This window comes from Rhipicephalus microplus, unplaced genomic scaffold (genome assembly GCF_043290135.1).
Source record: "Rhipicephalus microplus isolate Deutch F79 unplaced genomic scaffold, USDA_Rmic scaffold_165, whole genome shotgun sequence".
In the NCBI taxonomy this organism is placed as follows: Eukaryota; Metazoa; Arthropoda; class Arachnida; order Ixodida; family Ixodidae; genus Rhipicephalus; species Rhipicephalus microplus.
In genome coordinates this window covers 76,668-97,699 of record NW_027464736.1, presented here as the reverse complement: position 1 = coordinate 97,699, position 21,032 = coordinate 76,668, and the positions used below count along the sequence as shown (strand labels likewise).

The 21,032-nt window shown below is 54.4% G+C and overlaps 4 non-coding genes and 2 pseudogenes across 4 annotated transcripts; all 6 read left to right on the top strand.

The window, feature by feature from the left end:
• Positions 1–1,487: 1,487 nt before the first annotated feature.
• LOC142791385 (U2 spliceosomal RNA) lies at positions 1,488–1,679 on the top strand. Its single transcript, XR_012890180.1, has one exon. It is a non-coding gene; the product is annotated as a U2 spliceosomal RNA (small nuclear RNA).
• Positions 1,680–4,020: 2,341 nt separating this feature from the next.
• Positions 4,021–4,212, top strand: LOC142791383 (U2 spliceosomal RNA). Its single transcript, XR_012890179.1, has one exon. It is a non-coding gene; the product is annotated as a U2 spliceosomal RNA (small nuclear RNA).
• Positions 4,213–10,755: 6,543 nt separating this feature from the next.
• Positions 10,756–10,950, top strand: LOC142791349 (U2 spliceosomal RNA). Its single transcript, XR_012890169.1, has one exon. It is a non-coding gene; the product is annotated as a U2 spliceosomal RNA (small nuclear RNA).
• Positions 10,951–14,034: 3,084 nt separating this feature from the next.
• LOC142791366 (U2 spliceosomal RNA) lies at positions 14,035–14,209 on the top strand (annotated as a pseudogene).
• Positions 14,210–17,293: 3,084 nt separating this feature from the next.
• LOC119184557 (U2 spliceosomal RNA) lies at positions 17,294–17,468 on the top strand (annotated as a pseudogene).
• Positions 17,469–19,810: 2,342 nt separating this feature from the next.
• Positions 19,811–20,002, top strand: LOC142791372 (U2 spliceosomal RNA). Its single transcript, XR_012890178.1, has one exon. It is a non-coding gene; the product is annotated as a U2 spliceosomal RNA (small nuclear RNA).
• Positions 20,003–21,032: the final 1,030 nt, after the last annotated feature.

The window sequence follows — 21,032 nt, the reverse complement described above, 5'->3', positions numbered from 1 at the left end:
CAGCCGAGTACCTTACGGCCATCAGACCACCACGGCGGGCATCGCCTTGTTGATCAAACACTTCATTTCTGAACACCATCTCATACCAGCTCATCCACCGTTGGCTCTCGTTAATTACAACGAACATCCTCGCACGCTCACCTCAATGGAATTGCCAGTTGCTGGAAGTTCCAAGGAAATTGCGCACTAGACGTACGGACGCACCACGCACGTACCTGAAGCGACGTGGACCCCAGGACGCGTGAGATCACGCCCCGGGCGCGCTTTGCCTCCGTACCCACTCGTCACTCCTCACAGCTTCACTAAGCCGAGTATGTAGAAGTCGAAGAAGCAGAACAACAAACCAGCCAATCCCCCACAGTGGGTGTGAGCCACAAGTGAAGGTCAACAAAAACAAGCAACACCAGCGAGCGCAGTGACGAAGCTATCGTAATGGGGCGAAATAATCCACGAATATGGCTGCACGTTGACGCACGGTCGCATTTGTGCAACCACCCGTGTCTCCCGAAGACCGTCTGTCGCGAGTCTTCGACGAAAAGCGCAGGCGAGTACTTCTCCACTGATTTCCGCGACCACTTGACGACCGCCTTCGGCCGCCTCATGTCCGTCCGGCACGATCGACGGAGCGCCGCACCAGCGCCTCGTACACGCCACCATAGCACTCCTACCCCTCGGAATCAGCAAAACTCGGACGTTTTCGACCACGACAGACAGAACCTGCCGGCCCGTTGAACGCTTGAACGACATCGCAGCGGCAAGTCGCACACTCACGTTCCGTCACCCTCTGCCACATGATCCTTCATTCACCGGCTTCACAACCAACCCACGCGGTAGACGTTTCGCACGCATTCCCGGGTCTGCCTTTCACGGCAGGACCTTCGTCGACCTCGGTGCGGTGTTCCGACACGTCGGAACTTGCAAGGCATATGTTGAGCGTGCTGAAGCAGCCAAAGGCACCACCTTTTCACCTTTTTGCCGATGATTGTGGGCGTCGTTGCAGAGGCGTTGCTTGGGCAGCCGGCGTAGAAGCCATGTTGGATGGGTGACGTATTCACATTTTGCACAATCATTTTTTTTTTTTTTTTCCTTCCAGACTTTGGTGCTCGAGTTGGACATGTACACTATGCATCAGTTTTTAAAACAAGTGCTGTAGCATCTCTCGCGACATGCCTGATAATGTTCGCCGGCAAGCATTTGGTGTGACGTCATGGGCGCATAGAGAGTACGCATGCAAGCAAGCACGCGTGGCTTCGACCTCTGGGAAAAAGAAGGTTTCAGTTTTAACATGTTTGTAAGCGAAACTAGAAACTTCAAGCGGACTGGGGATAAAAGCAATGCCGTGAAGCCAGCGCTGCCGCTGTCGGTGCACAATGCTGGTTGTGCATGGGTGGACGTCGGAATTGCTTTGCTACTGTTTGCCCGGCTTTTGGCCAGAACTAAGTACGAGGTGTGAAAGAATGGATTTTAATTACGTGCTAATGAATTGCATCGCTTCTCGGCCTTTTGGCTAAGATCAAAGTGTAGTATCTGTTCTTATCAGCTTAATATCTGATACGGATCCTATTTGGATCCAAGATATTAAACTTATTTTTGTGATGCGGCGGAGTGCTTGAAGCTTGCTTCACCTCCGCCACGGGTTGGCCCGGTATTGCACTACCTCCGGGATCGGCCCACTCACCCCCTGCGGGGTGAGTTCGACAATAAATTCAATGATAGAAGGAGTGTTCGGATTTACCCATGATACCGGGGTAAACGGCGTGGGTGCGTCGAGTGTCCGAGACGGTGGCGGCACGCCGCCCCGGCTGACGCGGTATTCGCGTGCAGGGAGTGCGCTAGCTGTGTTTACACTTACGATTGCTCTGGGAAAATAAATGTTTCCGTGTGTATTTCATATATGGAGGGTCTCTTTTATTTTGTTATGTTCACACGTACATACTCAAGTTTCTTATTTTTTTTAACATTCCTACTCATATTAATAAAACTATTGAGGAAATTATCATTACTGTTTCGGAGGAAAGCTAGAAGTGTGTATACGATGTGTATGCATGTGCGATGTGTATGTATGTATGTGTGTAGAAGTGTGTATGTATGTGCCAAGCTATTTCCGCTTTTCGAATTCACCCGTTTCGCAACGAAAAATAAAAAAGCCTCTAGAAAATGGGGTTTGGTTGGTGTTTCTGTTTACAGTTGCAGTGGCAAGCGAAGGCATTTTTATTTCACATCTTCACGCGGCGTCTGAACCTGAAGACGCGTGCTCTCGCCACGTCTACGCATCTACACTATTCCCCATCACAAATTAAAATCGCAAAGAACGCCACAGGACCCACTCCGCACACACCTGCTGTACGGTGGAGCGGCAAAGCCCCGATGTGCTTTTCCTATGTCCACTGACCTTTGGGGTTTGACGTCCCAAAACCACCATATGATTATGGGAAAATTTCGACCACCTGGGGTTCTTTCACGTGCACCCTAATCTGAGCACAGGGAAATGCAGCCGCCGCGGCCGGGATTCGATCCCACCACCTGCGGGTCAGCAGCCGAGTACCTTACGGCCATCAGACCACCACGGCGGGCATCGCCTTGTTGATCAAACACTTCATTTCTGAACACCATCTCATACCAGCTCATCCACCGTTGGCTCTCGTTAATTACAACGAACATCCTCGCACGCTCACCTCAATGGAATTGCCAGTTGCTGGAAGTTCCAAGGAAATTGCGCACTAGACGTACGGACGCACCACGCACGTACCTGAAGCGACGTGGACCCCAGGACGCGTGAGATCACGCCCCGGGCGCGCTTTGCCTCCGTACCCACTCGTCACTCCTCACAGCTTCACTAAGCCGAGTATGTAGAAGTCGAAGAAGCAGAACAACAAACCAGCCAATCCCCCACAGTGGGTGTGAGCCACAAGTGAAGGTCAACAAAAACAAGCAACACCAGCGAGCGCAGTGACGAAGCTATCGTAATGGGGCGAAATAATCCACGAATATGGCTGCACGTTGACGCACGGTCGCATTTGTGCAACCACCCGTGTCTCCCGAAGACCGTCTGTCGCGAGTCTTCGACGAAAAGCGCAGGCGAGTACTTCTCCACTGATTTCCGCGACCACTTGACGACCGCCTTCGGCCGCCTCATGTCCGTCCGGCACGATCGACGGAGCGCCGCACCAGCGCCTCGTACACGCCACCATAGCACTCCTACCCCTCGGAATCAGCAAAACTCGGACGTTTTCGACCACGACAGACAGAACCTGCCGGCCCGTTGAACGCTTGAACGACATCGCAGCGGCAAGTCGCACACTCACGTTCCGTCACCCTCTGCCACATGATCCTTCATTCACCGGCTTCACAACCAACCCACGCGGTAGACGTTTCGCACGCATTCCCGGGTCTGCCTTTCACGGCAGGACCTTCGTCGACCTCGGTGCGGTGTTCCGACACGTCGGAACTTGCAAGGCATATGTTGAGCGTGCTGAAGCAGCCAAAGGCACCACCTTTTCACCTTTTTGCCGATGATTGTGGGCGTCGTTGCAGAGGCGTTGCTTGGGCAGCCGGCGTAGAAGCCATGTTGGATGGGTGACGTATTCACATTTTGCACAATCATTTTTTTTTTTTTTTCCTTCCAGACTTTGGTGCTCGAGTTGGACATGTACACTATGCATCAGTTTTTAAAACAAGTGCTGTAGCATCTCTCGCGACATGCCTGATAATGTTCGCCGGCAAGCATTTGGTGTGACGTCATGGGCGCATAGAGAGTACGCATGCAAGCAAGCACGCGTGGCTTCGACCTCTGGGAAAAAGAAGGTTTCAGTTTTAACATGTTTGTAAGCGAAACTAGAAACTTCAAGCGGACTGGGGATAAAAGCAATGCCGTGAAGCCAGCGCTGCCGCTGTCGGTGCACAATGCTGGTTGTGCATGGGTGGACGTCGGAATTGCTTTGCTACTGTTTGCCCGGCTTTTGGCCAGAACTAAGTACGAGGTGTGAAAGAATGGATTTTAATTACGTGCTAATGAATTGCATCGCTTCTCGGCCTTTTGGCTAAGATCAAAGTGTAGTATCTGTTCTTATCAGCTTAATATCTGATACGGATCCTATTTGGATCCAAGATATTAAACTTATTTTTGTGATGCGGCGGAGTGCTTGAAGCTTGCTTCACCTCCGCCACGGGTTGGCCCGGTATTGCACTACCTCCGGGATCGGCCCACTCACCCCCTGCGGGGTGAGTTCGACAATAAATTCAATGATAGAAGGAGTGTTCGGATTTACCCATGATACCGGGGTAAACGGCGTGGGTGCGTCGAGTGTCCGAGACGGTGGCGGCACGCCGCCCCGGCTGACGCGGTATTCGCGTGCAGGGAGTGCGCTAGCTGTGTTTACACTTACGATTGCTCTGGGAAAATAAATGTTTCCGTGTGTATTTCATATATGGAGGGTCTCTTTTATTTTGTTATGTTCACACGTACATACTCAAGTTTCTTATTTTTTTTAACATTCCTACTCATATTAATAAAACTATTGAGGAAATTATCATTACTGTTTCGGAGGAAAGCTAGAAGTGTGTATACGATGTGTATGCATGTGCGATGTGTATGTATGTATGTGTGTAGAAGTGTGTATGTATGTGCCAAGCTATTTCCGCTTTTCGAATTCACCCGTTTCGCAACGAAAAATAAAAAAGCCTCTAGAAAATGGGGTTTGGTTGGTGTTTCTGTTTACAGTTGCAGTGGCAAGCGAAGGCATTTTTATTTCACATCTTCACGCGGCGTCTGAACCTGAAGACGCGTGCTCTCGCCACGTCTACGCATCTACACTATTCCCCATCACAAATTAAAATCGCAAAGAACGCCACAGGACCCACTCCGCACACACCTGCTGTACGGTGGAGCGGCAAAGCCCCGATGTGCTTTTCCTATGTCCACTGACCTTTGGGGTTTGACGTCCCAAAACCACCATATGATTATGGGAAAATTTCGACCACCTGGGGTTCTTTCACGTGCACCCTAATCTGAGCACAGGGAAATGCAGCCGCCGCGGCCGGGATTCGATCCCACCACCTGCGGGTCAGCAGCCGAGTACCTTACGGCCATCAGACCACCACGGCGGGCATCGCCTTGTTGATCAAACACTTCATTTCTGAACACCATCTCATACCAGCTCATCCACCGTTGGCTCTCGTTAATTACAACGAACATCCTCGCACGCTCACCTCAATGGAATTGCCAGTTGCTGGAAGTTCCAAGGAAATTGCGCACTAGACGTACGGACGCACCACGCACGTACCTGAAGCGACGTGGACCCCAGGACGCGTGAGATCACGCCCCGGGCGCGCTTTGCCTCCGTACCCACTCGTCACTCCTCACAGCTTCACTAAGCCGAGTATGTAGAAGTCGAAGAAGCAGAACAACAAACCAGCCAATCCCCCACAGTGGGTGTGAGCCACAAGTGAAGGTCAACAAAAACAAGCAACACCAGCGAGCGCAGTGACGAAGCTATCGTAATGGGGCGAAATAATCCACGAATATGGCTGCACGTTGACGCACGGTCGCATTTGTGCAACCACCCGTGTCTCCCGAAGACCGTCTGTCGCGAGTCTTCGACGAAAAGCGCAGGCGAGTACTTCTCCACTGATTTCCGCGACCACTTGACGACCGCCTTCGGCCGCCTCATGTCCGTCCGGCACGATCGACGGAGCGCCGCACCAGCGCCTCGTACACGCCACCATAGCACTCCTACCCCTCGGAATCAGCAAAACTCGGACGTTTTCGACCACGACAGACAGAACCTGCCGGCCCGTTGAACGCTTGAACGACATCGCAGCGGCAAGTCGCACACTCACGTTCCGTCACCCTCTGCCACATGATCCTTCATTCACCGGCTTCACAACCAACCCACGCGGTAGACGTTTCGCACGCATTCCCGGGTCTGCCTTTCACGGCAGGACCTTCGTCGACCTCGGTGCGGTGTTCCGACACGTCGGAACTTGCAAGGCATATGTTGAGCGTGCTGAAGCAGCCAAAGGCACCACCTTTTCACCTTTTTGCCGATGATTGTGGGCGTCGTTGCAGAGGCGTTGCTTGGGCAGCCGGCGTAGAAGCCATGTTGGATGGGTGACGTATTCACATTTTGCACAATCATTTTTTTTTTTTTTTTCCTTCCAGACTTTGGTGCTCGAGTTGGACATGTACACTATGCATCAGTTTTTAAAACAAGTGCTGTAGCATCTCTCGCGACATGCCTGATAATGTTCGCCGGCAAGCATTTGGTGTGACGTCATGGGCGCATAGAGAGTACGCATGCAAGCAAGCACGCGTGGCTTCGACCTCTGGGAAAAAGAAGGTTTCAGTTTTAACATGTTTGTAAGCGAAACTAGAAACTTCAAGCGGACTGGGGATAAAAGCAATGCCGTGAAGCCAGCGCTGCCGCTGTCGGTGCACAATGCTGGTTGTGCATGGGTGGACGTCGGAATTGCTTTGCTACTGTTTGCCCGGCTTTTGGCCAGAACTAAGTACGAGGTGTGAAAGAATGGATTTTAATTACGTGCTAATGAATTGCATCGCTTCTCGGCCTTTTGGCTAAGATCAAAGTGTAGTATCGCTTCTCGGCCTTTTGGCTAAGATCAAAGTGTAGTGGTGGCTTGACCGCCCTGCACTCCCTGATCTTCGTAGAGGCAACCGGATACCCGCCCGGTTACAGCGGTGTCTTTCTCCCTCTCCCTCACCCACCCCTCGTCCACTGCTGCTACTCGGATTCGGCCGCCTCCTGCTGCCTGCCTGCCGCTCTGGTGTTGCTGCCCTGGACCGGCCGCCCTGGATTTGCTGCCCTGGACCTGCTGCATCGGTCCTGCTGCCCCAGGACCTGCTGCCCTGCCTGGTCGTGCCTGCTGCTCGGTCCTGCCTGCTGCCTGCCGGTGCTGCGCCTGCCGTCCTGGACCTGCCGCAGCTGCACTCGGGCGCCTCCCTGGCCCTGCCATGGTCGCCGTTGGCCACCCCGTCCTCACCGAGGCCCCCTGGCCCTCACGCCTAGCGTGGCAATAGGGTCATGGCCTCCGGGGGTCCAACCGTGGACGCCAGCGAGGACGACGGCGACCCCCCTTGGCAGGAGCGCCAGCCTGTGCGCAACGGGAATACACTTGTAGTGTACCTCCCCGTGCCTCCTGCCATCGAGTGCTGCGAGCTCGGCTGCGGGGCCACTTACAACCCGGCCTCATGGACCTCTCGGCGGCAGTCCCTGGAGCGGCACCTGGAGGCGGAGCACGGAACCAGAATAACGAGCACCTCATATATCTGCTCGTTATGCGGCGACGTGCTGGGCCAAAGACCAATGGCCCATGTTAACAAGTGCCTGGCCAACGTTCCCACCACCGCCCCTTCCCAATGCTTCCAGCACCAATGCGAAAAGTGCCCAAGGTCCTTCCCCTCAAGGAAGGGCCTTCACAACCACCAACAGTGGCACTTGAGGGAGGAGGCGAAGCAGGCCAGGCAAAACGTCGCCGCGGGTGCTCCGCCCCAACAGCCGCCCGCCAGCGCCACCGGCTCTACCAGCCCCCACCAGCAGGCCTCGCCCGGACGTGCCGCCACTCCGGGGGCACCCTCAGTGGTGGCCCCCTCCCCCTTGCAGAGTGGCGCCGGCTCTTCGCCGGGCGAAACGGAACAGCAGCAGCAGGCCACCGCCTCATCCACCCAAAATGCCGCCGCAGGACCCTCTACACAGGAGGTCCTGCCTACCCCCCTGCCAAGCGGCGTTGAGGATGCGGCGGGCAGCCCAGCAGACCACCAGGCAGCACGACCGAGTTCCCCCTCGGAGGAATACTGCGGTCCTGCAGAGGGGGAGCCTCCAGAGCAGACTGCGGGGCGAGCCATTGGGAGCCCACCACCACCTTCTCCCGAGGCGATGACACCCCGCAGAGTCGACCAACACAGCAACAACACATATGGAACCCGGGAGGAAGTGGCCGAATCCGCCGGACCAGAGAGTGCCTGGGTCTTAGCCGAGATGACGGCGGAGCTGCGGGCACTAAGCCGGTTGCCCGTATCTGAGGAGGAGTGGGCGCGGTTCGAAACCATCCTAGACCGCGCAGAGGCAGCCATTACTGACCACCTGAGGCTGCCCAATCGGGACTCGCGCCAAACACCATCTCGGCGCGAGATTAACCCCGATAACCCCTCCCAGATACAGGCTCTCTACAGGAGGAACCGGCGCCGAGCCGTCCGGCTGATTGTGGAGGGCCCTTCACAGCTGTGCCCCATTGACCCAGGCACGCTTCACGACTACTTCACCCGCCTCTGGTCCCCGGTAGCAGTGGACACAACAATACTCAGGACACGAGCCCCCACCAACGAAGAACTGGACCTCTGCCCCTTCTTGGATGAAGAAGTCGCAGCCAAGCTCCGGAGGTGCGAGAGTACAGCTCCGGGAGAGGACCGCCTCACTTACAACCACTGGAGGCAGGTAGATCCTGAAGGGCGGTACCTTGCGGCGGTATTCAACGTCTGCCTCAAGTACCGTCGCACACCCCGGAGCTGGAAGTCGACGAGGACGATCCTCATTCACAAGAAGGGCGACCGCGAGGACCCCACAAACTGGCGACCCATTGCCCTTGGTCGAACGATCGCCAAACTGTATGCCGGATGTCTCACCACCCGGCTGCAGCGGTGGTTGGGCGACCATGCGGTACTGTCCAGGTGTCAGAAGGGCTTCCTGCCGCACGATGGGGTGTTCGAACACAACTTCGTGCTGCAGGGACGCCTGGACGACGCCAGGACGGGAGGTGGGGAACTGTGCGTGGGGTTCCTTGACTACGCCAACGCCTTCGGCTCGGTCGCACATGAGGCCCTCGTCGACGCTGTCCGCGGCGCCGGCGCGGGGGAGCCCTTCGCGGAGATCGTGGAGGAACTCTACCGCGCCAACACCACCTGCGTCGTGGCAGCTGACGGCACCACGGAGCCCATCGCCATCGGAGCGGGCCTACGCCAAGGCTGTCCCCTGAGCGGCCTGCTTTTCAACCTAGTGGTGGATCCCATCATCAGAGCAGTGCAGGGAGACGATAGGCAACACAACATCCTTGCCTACGCCGATGATCTGACGCTGCTCGCCGGGGATCCCGCCACCTTGCAGCGCCACCTCAACGTGGTGACGGCCCTTTCGGACCCGCTCGGGCTGCGGCTGAAGCCCGCCAAGTGCCGCACCCTCCACCTGTCCGGGCGCTACCCGGTGGGCACACGGCCCACCACTTTCACCGTGGGGAGCGTCCCGGTCCCGGCACTGGCGGACTTCGAGGAGCACCGGTTCCTGGGGCGTCCTGTGGGGTTCCGGGTGCTACCGGACCAGACGACGGTCGACGAGGCCATCCATCTCGGCAGACGGCTGCTCTCCTCCATGCTCACCCCATGGCAGAGGCTGGATTCTATCAAAACATTCCTATATCCAGCCCTCAACTTCGCCATGCGGGTGGGTCTTGCCAGCAAAGGAGAGTGGCATCGCTTGGACGAGGAGCTTCGCCCGATGATCAAGAGGACCCTGTACGTGCCGGCAAGAGCATCAAATGAATATGTGTACGGAAGTGCACAAGCCGGCACTGCAGGAATCCCTCTTGCGGCGGAGCTCAGCGACATCTGCCGAGTGGACGGGGCCTTCAAGCTCCTGTCGTCGACCGATCTGGAGGTCCGGGAGCGAGCGAGAGAGGAGCTCAACCGGGTGGTGTCAAGGCGGCTGAGGCGACCGGCGGACACGGACGACACCGAGGCCTACCTCTCAGGCGAAACGGAGGGTGACTTCCGGCAGACTGCGACCCAGCTGCAGTCTGTCTGGACGGAGGCACGCAAAGCCTCTCGTCGCCTTTCCGTCGCCTGGGAGCTTCTGGACCAGGGTGTCCGCATTACCTGCGGAGAGGCCACCGTGTCAGCGCGGAACCGCAACAAGCTCATCAAGATCCTTCGGGCCATCCTCAACCAAGACCGGGACCGTTCTCTCCAGGAGAAGCCGTCCCAGGGCAAGACGATGGCGTGTGTGGCGGCGGACCCCGCCAGTTTCCACTTCATGAGGTCCGGCCGCTACACCCGCTTCAAGGAGTGGCGCTTCATTCACCGCGCTCGGCTGAATCTCCTCCCCCTGAACGGCGCAAGAACGTGGGTGCCCGCAGCTGACAAGAGATGCCGACGCTGCGGGTACGAGGAGGAGACCCTGCCGCACGTTCTTTGCCACTGCATGCGGCAGAGCCGAGCCATGACGGAGCGCCACAACGCCATCGTTGCGCGCCTCAAGAAGGCGGCCCTGGGGCGGTTCACCGTCATCGGGGAGAACCAACAGGTCGGCGTCCCCGGCTTGCGACCCGACCTCGTCCTGGCCCGTGGTGAGGAAGCCCTAATCCTGGACGTCTGCTGTCCCTTCGACAACCGTTTGCAGGCGTTCCAGGAGGCTCGGAGGGTCAAGGAGGAGAAGTACGCCCCTCTAAAGCGTCATCTCCTCCAGCGGTTCCAGCGCGTCTCCGTCGATGCCATCATCGTTGGCTGCCTCGGCTCGTGGGACCCGGCCAACGATCGTGTCTGCCGCAGGATTTGTTCCAAGAACTACCTGCGGACTATGAAAAGACTCTGCGTGTCAGACACGATCGCCGCCTCTACTGACATCTACCGTGGACATATAGGCGTCTTGTAAATAGTTGTGTCCCCCTTTTTTTTTTTTTTCTTCCGAGAAGCGATACTGCATTTGTCATACACTTTTATCCATTAGCCTTTGCCATTTCCTGTGATGTTCCATAACCATTTGTGTTCTTTCTGTAATAAGTATAATAAACAAATCTGTTCTTATCAGCTTAATATCTGATACGGATCCTATTTGGATCCAAGATATTAAACTTATTTTTGTGATGCGGCGGAGTGCTTGAAGCTTGCTTCACCTCCGCCACGGGTTGGCCCGGTATTGCACTACCTCCGGGATCGGCCCACTCACCCCCTGCGGGGTGAGTTCGACAATAAATTCAATGATAGAAGGAGTGTTCGGATTTACCCATGATACCGGGGTAAACGGCGTGGGTGCGTCGAGTGTCCGAGACGGTGGCGGCACGCCGCCCCGGCTGACGCGGTATTCGCGTGCAGGGAGTGCGCTAGCTGTGTTTACACTTACGATTGCTCTGGGAAAATAAATGTTTCCGTGTGTATTTCATATATGGAGGGTCTCTTTTATTTTGTTATGTTCACACGTACATACTCAAGTTTCTTATTTTTTTTAACATTCCTACTCATATTAATAAAACTATTGAGGAAATTATCATTACTGTTTCGGAGGAAAGCTAGAAGTGTGTATACGATGTGTATGCATGTGCGATGTGTATGTATGTATGTGTGTAGAAGTGTGTATGTATGTGCCAAGCTATTTCCGCTTTTCGAATTCACCCGTTTCGCAACGAAAAATAAAAAAGCCTCTAGAAAATGGGGTTTGGTTGGTGTTTCTGTTTACAGTTGCAGTGGCAAGCGAAGGCATTTTTATTTCACATCTTCACGCGGCGTCTGAACCTGAAGACGCGTGCTCTCGCCACGTCTACGCATCTACACTATTCCCCATCACAAATTAAAATCGCAAAGAACGCCACAGGACCCACTCCGCACACACCTGCTGTACGGTGGAGCGGCAAAGCCCCGATGTGCTTTTCCTATGTCCACTGACCTTTGGGGTTTGACGTCCCAAAACCACCATATGATTATGGGAAAATTTCGACCACCTGGGGTTCTTTCACGTGCACCCTAATCTGAGCACAGGGAAATGCAGCCGCCGCGGCCGGGATTCGATCCCACCACCTGCGGGTCAGCAGCCGAGTACCTTACGGCCATCAGACCACCACGGCGGGCATCGCCTTGTTGATCAAACACTTCATTTCTGAACACCATCTCATACCAGCTCATCCACCGTTGGCTCTCGTTAATTACAACGAACATCCTCGCACGCTCACCTCAATGGAATTGCCAGTTGCTGGAAGTTCCAAGGAAATTGCGCACTAGACGTACGGACGCACCACGCACGTACCTGAAGCGACGTGGACCCCAGGACGCGTGAGATCACGCCCCGGGCGCGCTTTGCCTCCGTACCCACTCGTCACTCCTCACAGCTTCACTAAGCCGAGTATGTAGAAGTCGAAGAAGCAGAACAACAAACCAGCCAATCCCCCACAGTGGGTGTGAGCCACAAGTGAAGGTCAACAAAAACAAGCAACACCAGCGAGCGCAGTGACGAAGCTATCGTAATGGGGCGAAATAATCCACGAATATGGCTGCACGTTGACGCACGGTCGCATTTGTGCAACCACCCGTGTCTCCCGAAGACCGTCTGTCGCGAGTCTTCGACGAAAAGCGCAGGCGAGTACTTCTCCACTGATTTCCGCGACCACTTGACGACCGCCTTCGGCCGCCTCATGTCCGTCCGGCACGATCGACGGAGCGCCGCACCAGCGCCTCGTACACGCCACCATAGCACTCCTACCCCTCGGAATCAGCAAAACTCGGACGTTTTCGACCACGACAGACAGAACCTGCCGGCCCGTTGAACGCTTGAACGACATCGCAGCGGCAAGTCGCACACTCACGTTCCGTCACCCTCTGCCACATGATCCTTCATTCACCGGCTTCACAACCAACCCACGCGGTAGACGTTTCGCACGCATTCCCGGGTCTGCCTTTCACGGCAGGACCTTCGTCGACCTCGGTGCGGTGTTCCGACACGTCGGAACTTGCAAGGCATATGTTGAGCGTGCTGAAGCAGCCAAAGGCACCACCTTTTCACCTTTTTGCCGATGATTGTGGGCGTCGTTGCAGAGGCGTTGCTTGGGCAGCCGGCGTAGAAGCCATGTTGGATGGGTGACGTATTCACATTTTGCACAATCATTTTTTTTTTTTTTTTCCTTCCAGACTTTGGTGCTCGAGTTGGACATGTACACTATGCATCAGTTTTTAAAACAAGTGCTGTAGCATCTCTCGCGACATGCCTGATAATGTTCGCCGGCAAGCATTTGGTGTGACGTCATGGGCGCATAGAGAGTACGCATGCAAGCAAGCACGCGTGGCTTCGACCTCTGGGAAAAAGAAGGTTTCAGTTTTAACATGTTTGTAAGCGAAACTAGAAACTTCAAGCGGACTGGGGATAAAAGCAATGCCGTGAAGCCAGCGCTGCCGCTGTCGGTGCACAATGCTGGTTGTGCATGGGTGGACGTCGGAATTGCTTTGCTACTGTTTGCCCGGCTTTTGGCCAGAACTAAGTACGAGGTGTGAAAGAATGGATTTTAATTACGTGCTAATGAATTGCATCGCTTCTCGGCCTTTTGGCTAAGATCAAAGTGTAGTCCTACCTCTCGGGACTACATTTTTGGCCTTTGGGCCGGGGTTGGATGCCCCCCCTTGAGGGGGGACAACCCTTTTCACTCTTTTTTTTCTTTCTCCTCTCGCTTCTCTTTTCCCGCTTCCTTCTTACGCTTGCGGTGCATCCAAACCGGGCTCCCTCGGGAGCTGACTGGGCAGTTGCACCGCAACTTATACGTTCTTCCCCTGTCCTGAGGTTAGGGCGTGGGTCTGAACCCACCCCTGACCGCCTGGCCTCTCCAGCAGGACTGTCTGGGGTCTTTGGACCCGCGAAGGTGTTATGCCTGCGGGATCCACTTGCGGCCTCTCTTCGGGGTGCGGCAGCAGGGGAGTGACGCTCCGCGGTGGGCAAAAGGCTCACCCCGCTATCACCGCTGTATTGAGCTATAAGCTCTGGGGTCGCTTGCTTAGCTGGCGGGTGGTCGCCCAAGGCGGCCTTCCCGACTAAGCCCAGGGTACCCCGGCCCTGGGTGGACGTGCAGCCCAGCCCCTGCTCTGCCGGCCTGCTCCAATGCAGCTCCACCATGGCTCTAAGCCATGGCGACTGGCCAAGCCCTTTGGTGAGAAAGGGTGGACGCTGGGGCAGCCGGTAGGGCGCCGCACCCTTGGTCAGGCCCGGTGGTCCCGGAGGTCCGGGCGGCCTTTGATCGGGCCAGCAAGGCCGAGACTTCTACTTCCTCTCTTGTGTGCTGCCTCTTTTGACAACCTCACTCTGTTCTTATCAGCTTAATATCTGATACGGATCCTATTTGGATCCAAGATATTAAACTTATTTTTGTGATGCGGCGGAGTGCTTGAAGCTTGCTTCACCTCCGCCACGGGTTGGCCCGGTATTGCACTACCTCCGGGATCGGCCCACTCACCCCCTGCGGGGTGAGTTCGACAATAAATTCAATGATAGAAGGAGTGTTCGGATTTACCCATGATACCGGGGTAAACGGCGTGGGTGCGTCGAGTGTCCGAGACGGTGGCGGCACGCCGCCCCGGCTGACGCGGTATTCGCGTGCAGGGAGTGCGCTAGCTGTGTTTACACTTACGATTGCTCTGGGAAAATAAATGTTTCCGTGTGTATTTCATATATGGAGGGTCTCTTTTATTTTGTTATGTTCACACGTACATACTCAAGTTTCTTATTTTTTTTAACATTCCTACTCATATTAATAAAACTATTGAGGAAATTATCATTACTGTTTCGGAGGAAAGCTAGAAGTGTGTATACGATGTGTATGCATGTGCGATGTGTATGTATGTATGTGTGTAGAAGTGTGTATGTATGTGCCAAGCTATTTCCGCTTTTCGAATTCACCCGTTTCGCAACGAAAAATAAAAAAGCCTCTAGAAAATGGGGTTTGGTTGGTGTTTCTGTTTACAGTTGCAGTGGCAAGCGAAGGCATTTTTATTTCACATCTTCACGCGGCGTCTGAACCTGAAGACGCGTGCTCTCGCCACGTCTACGCATCTACACTATTCCCCATCACAAATTAAAATCGCAAAGAACGCCACAGGACCCACTCCGCACACACCTGCTGTACGGTGGAGCGGCAAAGCACCGATGTGCTTTTCCTATGTCCACTGACCTTTGGGGTTTGACGTCCCAAAACCACCATATGATTATGGGAAAATTTCGACCACCTGGGGTTCTTTCACGTGCACCCTAATCTGAGCACAGGGAAATGCAGCCGCCGCGGCCGGGATTCGATCCCACCACCTGCGGGTCAGCAGCCGAGTACCTTACGGCCATCAGACCACCACGGCGGGCATCGCCTTGTTGATCAAACACTTCATTTCTGAACACCATCTCATACCAGCTCATCCACCGTTGGCTCTCGTTAATTACAACGAACATCCTCGCACGCTCACCTCAATGGAATTGCCAGTTGCTGGAAGTTCCAAGGAAATTGCGCACTAGACGTACGGACGCACCACGCACGTACCTGAAGCGACGTGGACCCCAGGACGCGTGAGATCACGCCCCGGGCGCGCTTTGCCTCCGTACCCACTCGTCACTCCTCACAGCTTCACTAAGCCGAGTATGTAGAAGTCGAAGAAGCAGAACAACAAACCAGCCAATCCCCCACAGTGGGTGTGAGCCACAAGTGAAGGTCAACAAAAACAAGCAACACCAGCGAGCGCAGTGACGAAGCTATCGTAATGGGGCGAAATAATCCACGAATATGGCTGCACGTTGACGCACGGTCGCATTTGTGCAACCACCCGTGTCTCCCGAAGACCGTCTGTCGCGAGTCTTCGACGAAAAGCGCAGGCGAGTACTTCTCCACTGATTTCCGCGACCACTTGACGACCGCCTTCGGCCGCCTCATGTCCGTCCGGCACGATCGACGGAGCGCCGCACCAGCGCCTCGTACACGCCACCATAGCACTCCTACCCCTCGGAATCAGCAAAACTCGGACGTTTTCGACCACGACAGACAGAACCTGCCGGCCCGTTGAACGCTTGAACGACATCGCAGCGGCAAGTCGCACACTCACGTTCCGTCACCCTCTGCCACATGATCCTTCATTCACCGGCTTCACAACCAACCCACGCGGTAGACGTTTCGCACGCATTCCCGGGTCTGCCTTTCACGGCAGGACCTTCGTCGACCTCGGTGCGGTGTTCCGACACGTCGGAACTTGCAAGGCATATGTTGAGCGTGCTGAAGCAGCCAAAGGCACCACCTTTTCACCTTTTTGCCGATGATTGTGGGCGTCGTTGCAGAGGCGTTGCTTGGGCAGCCGGCGTAGAAGCCATGTTGGATGGGTGACGTATTCACATTTTGCACAATCATTTTTTTTTTTTTTTTCCTTCCAGACTTTGGTGCTCGAGTTGGACATGTACACTATGCATCAGTTTTTAAAACAAGTGCTGTAGCATCTCTCGCGACATGCCTGATAATGTTCGCCGGCAAGCATTTGGTGTGACGTCATGGGCGCATAGAGAGTACGCATGCAAGCAAGCACGCGTGGCTTCGACCTCTGGGAAAAAGAAGGTTTCAGTTTTAACATGTTTGTAAGCGAAACTAGAAACTTCAAGCGGACTGGGGATAAAAGCAATGCCGTGAAGCCAGCGCTGCCGCTGTCGGTGCACAATGCTGGTTGTGCATGGGTGGACGTCGGAATTGCTTTGCTACTGTTTGCCCGGCTTTTGGCCAGAACTAAGTACGAGGTGTGAAAGAATGGATTTTAATTACGTGCTAATGAATTGCATCGCTTCTCGGCCTTTTGGCTAAGATCAAAGTGTAGTCCTACCTCTCGGGACTACATTTTTGGCCTTTGGGCCGGGGTTGGATGCCCCCCCTTGAGGGGGGACAACCCTTTTCACTCTTTTTTTTCTTTCTCCTCTCGCTTCTCTTTTCCCGCTTCCTTCTTACGCTTGCGGTGCATCCAAACCGGGCTCCCTCGGGAGCTGACTGGGCAGTTGCACCGCAACTTATACGTTCTTCCCCTGTCCTGAGGTTAGGGCGTGGGTCTGAACCCACCCCTGACCGCCTGGCCTCTCCAGCAGGACTGTCTGGGGTCTTTGGACCCGCGAAGGTGTTATGCCTGCGGGATCCACTTGCGGCCTCTCTTCGGGGTGCGGCAGCAGGGGAGTGACGCTCCGCGGTGGGCAAAAGGCTCACCCCGCTATCACCGCTGTATTGAGCTATAAGCTCTGGGGTCGCTTGCTTAGCTGGCGGGTGGTCGCCCAAGGCGGCCTTCCCGACTAAGCCCAGGGTACCCCGGCCCTGGGTGGACGTGCAGCCCAGCCCCTGCTCTGCCGGCCTGCTCCAATGCAGCTCCACCATGGCTCTAAGCCATGGCGACTGGCCAAGCCCTTTGGTGAGAAAGGGTGGACGCTGGGGCAGCCGGTAGGGCGCCGCACCCTTGGTCAGGCCCGGTGGTCCCGGAGGTCCGGGCGGCCTTTGATCGGGCCAGCAAGGCCGAGACTTCTACTTCCTCTCTTGTGTGCTGCCTCTTTTGACAACCTCACTCTGTTCTTATCAGCTTAATATCTGATACGGATCCTATTTGGATCCAAGATATTAAACTTATTTTTGTGATGCGGCGGAGTGCTTGAAGCTTGCTTCACCTCCGCCACGGGTTGGCCCGGTATTGCACTACCTCCGGGATCGGCCCACTCACCCCCTGCGGGGTGAGTTCGACAATAAATTCAATGATAGAAGGAGTGTTCGGATTTACCCATGATACCGGGGTAAACGGCGTGGGTGCGTCGAGTGTCCGAGACGGTGGCGGCACGCCGCCCCGGCTGACGCGGTATTCGCGTGCAGGGAGTGCGCTAGCTGTGTTTACACTTACGATTGCTCTGGGAAAATAAATGTTTCCGTGTGTATTTCATATATGGAGGGTCTCTTTTATTTTGTTATGTTCACACGTACATACTCAAGTTTCTTATTTTTTTTAACATTCCTACTCATATTAATAAAACTATTGAGGAAATTATCATTACTGTTTCGGAGGAAAGCTAGAAGTGTGTATACGATGTGTATGCATGTGCGATGTGTATGTATGTATGTGTGTAGAAGTGTGTATGTATGTGCCAAGCTATTTCCGCTTTTCGAATTCACCCGTTTCGCAACGAAAAATAAAAAAGCCTCTAGAAAATGGGGTTTGGTTGGTGTTTCTGTTTACAGTTGCAGTGGCAAGCGAAGGCATTTTTATTTCACATCTTCACGCGGCGTCTGAACCTGAAGACGCGTGCTCTCGCCACGTCTACGCATCTACACTATTCCCCATCACAAATTAAAATCGCAAAGAACGCCACAGGACCCACTCCGCACACACCTGCTGTACGGTGGAGCGGCAAAGCCCCGATGTGCTTTTCCTATGTCCACTGACCTTTGGGGTTTGACGTCCCAAAACCACCATATGATTATGGGAAAATTTCGACCACCTGGGGTTCTTTCACGTGCACCCTAATCTGAGCACAGGGAAATGCAGCCGCCGCGGCCGGGATTCGATCCCACCACCTGCGGGTCAGCAGCCGAGTACCTTACGGCCATCAGACCACCACGGCGGGCATCGCCTTGTTGATCAAACACTTCATTTCTGAACACCATCTCATACCAGCTCATCCACCGTTGGCTCTCGTTAATTACAACGAACATCCTCGCACGCTCACCTCAATGGAATTGCCAGTTGCTGGAAGTTCCAAGGAAATTGCGCACTAGACGTACGGACGCACCACGCACGTACCTGAAGCGACGTGGACCCCAGGACGCGTGAGATCACGCCCCGGGCGCGCTTTGCCTCCGTACCCACTCGTCACTCCTCACAGCTTCACTAAGCCGAGTATGTAGAAGTCGAAGAAGCAGAACAACAAACCAGCCAATCCCCCACAGTGGGTGTGAGCCACAAGTGAAGGTCAACAAAAACAAGCAACACCAGCGAGCGCAGTGACGAAGCTATCGTAATGGGGCGAAATAATCCACGAATATGGCTGCACGTTGACGCACGGTCGCATTTGTGCAACCACCCGTGTCTCCCGAAGACCGTCTGTCGCGAGTCTTCGACGAAAAGCGCAGGCGAGTACTTCTCCACTGATTTCCGCGACCACTTGACGACCGCCTTCGGCCGCCTCATGTCCGTCCGGCACGATCGACGGAGCGCCGCACCAGCGCCTCGTACACGCCACCATAGCACTCCTACCCCTCGGAATCAGCAAAACTCGGACGTTTTCGACCACGACAGACAGAACCTGCCGGCCCGTTGAACGCTTGAACGACATCGCAGCGGCAAGTCGCACACTCACGTTCCGTCACCCTCTGCCACATGATCCTTCATTCACCGGCTTCACAACCAACCCACGCGGTAGACGTTTCGCACGCATTCCCGGGTCTGCCTTTCACGGCAGGACCTTCGTCGACCTCGGTGCGGTGTTCCGACACGTCGGAACTTGCAAGGCATATGTTGAGCGTGCTGAAGCAGCCAAAGGCACCACCTTTTCACCTTTTTGCCGATGATTGTGGGCGTCGTTGCAGAGGCGTTGCTTGGGCAGCCGGCGTAGAAGCCATGTTGGATGGGTGACGTATTCACATTTTGCACAATCATTTTTTTTTTTTTTTTCCTTCCAGACTTTGGTGCTCGAGTTGGACATGTACACTATGCATCAGTTTTTAAAACAAGTGCTGTAGCATCTCTCGCGACATGCCTGATAATGTTCGCCGGCAAGCATTTGGTGTGACGTCATGGGCGCATAGAGAGTACGCATGCAAGCAAGCACGCGTGGCTTCGACCTCTGGGAAAAAGAAGGTTTCAGTTTTAACATGTTTGTAAGCGAAACTAGAAACTTCAAGCGGACTGGGGATAAAAGCAATGCCGTGAAGCCAGCGCTGCCGCTGTCGGTGCACAATGCTGGTTGTGCATGGGTGGACGTCGGAATTGCTTTGCTACTGTTTGCCCGGCTTTTGGCCAGAACTAAGTACGAGGTGTGAAAGAATGGATTTTAATTACGTGCTAATGAATTGCATCGCTTCTCGGCCTTTTGGCTAAGATCAAAGTGTAGTATCTGTTCTTATCAGCTTAATATCTGATACGGATCCTATTTGGATCCAAGATATTAAACTTATTTTTGTGATGCGGCGGAGTGCTTGAAGCTTGCTTCACCTCCGCCACGGGTTGGCCCGGTATTGCACTACCTCCGGGATCGGCCCACTCACCCCCTGCGGGGTGAGTTCGACAATAAATTCAATGATAGAAGGAGTGTTCGGATTTACCCATGATACCGGGGTAAACGGCGTGGGTGCGTCGAGTGTCCGAGACGGTGGCGGCACGCCGCCCCGGCTGACGCGGTATTCGCGTGCAGGGAGTGCGCTCGCTAGCTGTGTTTACACTTACGATTGCTCTGGGAAAATAAATGTTTCCGTGTGTATTTCATATATGGAGGGTCTCTTTTATTTTGTTATGTTCACACGTACATACTCAAGTTTCTTATTTTTTTTAACATTCCTACTCATATTAATAAAACTATTGAGGAAATTATCATTACTGTTTCGGAGGAAAGCTAGAAGTGTGTATACGATGTGTATGCATGTGCGATGTGTATGTATGTATGTGTGTAGAAGTGTGTATGTATGTGCCAAGCTATTTCCGCTTTTCGAATTCACCCGTTTCGCAACGAAAAATAAAAAAGCCTCTAGAAAATGGGGTTTGGTTGGTGTTTCTGTTTACAGTTGCAGTGGCAAGCGAAGGCATTTTTATTTCACATCTTCACGCGGCGTCTGAACCTGAAGACGCGTGCTCTCGCCACGTCTACGCATCTACACTATTCCCCATCACAAATTAAAATCGCAAAGAACGCCACAGGACCCACTCCGCACACACCTGCTGTACGGTGGAGCGGCAAAGCCCCGATGTGCTTTTCCTATGTCCACTGACCTTTGGGGTTTGACGTCCCAAAACCACCATATGATTATGGGAAAATTTCGACCACCTGGGGTTCTTTCACGTGCACCCTAATCTGAGCACAGGGAAATGCAGCCGCCGCGGCCGGGATTCGATCCCACCACCTGCGGGTCAGCAGCCGAGTACCTTACGGCCATCAGACCACCACGGCGGGCATCGCCTTGTTGATCAAACACTTCATTTCTGAACACCATCTCATACCAGCTCATCCACCGTTGGCTCTCGTTAATTACAACGAACATCCTCGCACGCTCACCTCAATGGAATTGCCAGTTGCTGGAAGTTC